We start from the raw sequence: 1,560 nt of genomic DNA, 5'->3' as shown, positions 1-1,560 counted from the left end.
TAGCAGAAAACAAGCAGATGTCTTTGTGCTTCTCTCTTTGTTTTTAATTATTACGAAATGAAAATAGGAATTGCAGAATAAAAAATGAATAATATACTTCAGCCAATATGCCCTTAGGCAACACCAGCTTTTAGACGAATTTTCCATGTTTAAAAGAAGTACATCGCTTGTTGTGGTGATCTTGCTCTGGGGAAAAACATATCAAAACAAAAAGAGCAAATATCAAGTATCCGTATTGAATCAAATTAATAATAATGGCCAGAAGAGGTTTGATCAGCAAGCGAAACCAGAAAAAGAAAACAAAGGTTCCAGGTTTCAACAAGCACTGGTCAGCTACATTCATGTACTGAAAGAAGTAAATAAGCTAACAAAATATGGATAGAAAGCATATAAAAGGTGTAAAATGCTACATCCCACCCGTCAATAAACAAAGCATCACAATATCTCTGAAACCATTTCAATGTATTACCTTCTGAGATCTCTGTTTCCACATTTTATGGTTGTAGTAGTACTAGATTTCTGCAAGCCCTGAATAACAAGATCTCATTCATCGATTAGAAGGCAAAAAATTAACAAATAAATCAACAGCCAATGAAGTTTTAGCATCATTTTAGATTTAGAGCCTAGCCCATGCCAAGTACTGCCAAATCCAGAATTAAAAGAATAAATAAAAAGGTTTTTGACCCCTACCTGAACCTTTCCATTTAGGGAATAGACTGTGCCCTATAAAGTTGATAATTTTGAGAACATCCAGTTCCAAAGTCACTATTGTACCGTAGACATTATACAATCTGACGAAAATGGATAAAGTTCCATACTTGGTTAAAGATGTTCATCGCATTTTAAATATCTGCTAAATACCTTATCAGAATGATGGAAATATCTGCTAAAGTTCCCATTTAGGGCAGTGAACGTTGACTCTGCTGCAATGTGTTGCATAGCCCTCTCTGATGTCTTCAAGTGGAATTCCTGAAAACAGTGTCCAAATTCCACAAGTAAAACTCAGCCGTCCAACCTATTTCAATTGAAAGTTTCCCTTGAGAAGCAATTTACTGGATCAAAACCTAATTTTATGATCACTTACTTGAAACTCCGGTAAATGAGGGGTGCTTCTTTTAGGAAGTAACAATGAAGGTGCTTCAAGAATCTGAAAGAGACAAATAGATCAGCATGTCATACTTTCATATATGGGTAGACAGCATCATTTCATTGGAAACATCATACTAACTTATCTATTTAGTGGAAGAGCTTTGAATCTACGAACAGTTGATGTCACATTTTCAGGTTCTTTACTAGTTTTTGTCCTGAAAACAACCCCATCAAGTAGGCAATCAGATCCCATTGAGAGTGAAATTTGCTTCCATAACAAGTGACAACAAGAACAGAGGAGAAGCTGAAGTGTCATCAAACCAACCTTATCCTTTGTGCCCTATTTGCTGTTTCAAGATCAGGCTCTCTAGGGATAGTGAGCCTCAGCTTTGTCTGTGTTGCATTTCCTATGGTTCCATCCTGTAAAATCATTTAAAAGAACTTAGATTCTCTCGGGAAATACATGTAAAT

The 1,560-nt window shown here is 35.9% G+C and overlaps 1 long non-coding RNA gene across 5 annotated transcripts; it reads right to left on the bottom strand.

Moving 5' to 3' along the window:
- Window positions 1–6: 6 nt before the first annotated feature.
- Window positions 7–1,535, bottom strand: LOC111382958. Of its 5 annotated transcripts, none has more exons than XR_002700643.1 (5): window positions 1,415–1,535; window positions 1,229–1,304; window positions 1,085–1,147; window positions 691–969; window positions 7–528 (listed from the first exon to the last, which is right to left on the bottom strand). It is a non-coding gene; the product is annotated as an uncharacterized LOC111382958 (long non-coding RNA). The 5 variants fall into 5 exon arrangements; XR_002700644.1 differs by having other exon boundaries at window positions 7–791; window positions 862–969; XR_002700646.1 differs by having other exon boundaries at window positions 7–765; window positions 862–969.
- Between the last annotated feature and the right edge of the window lie 25 nt (window positions 1,536–1,560).

The sequence above is a fragment of the Olea europaea genome, unplaced genomic scaffold (assembly GCF_002742605.1).
Source record: "Olea europaea var. sylvestris unplaced genomic scaffold, O_europaea_v1 scaffold25914, whole genome shotgun sequence".
NCBI classification, from domain to species: domain Eukaryota; kingdom Viridiplantae; phylum Streptophyta; class Magnoliopsida; order Lamiales; family Oleaceae; genus Olea; species Olea europaea.
This window is presented reverse-complemented; position numbering and strand designations above follow the sequence as displayed.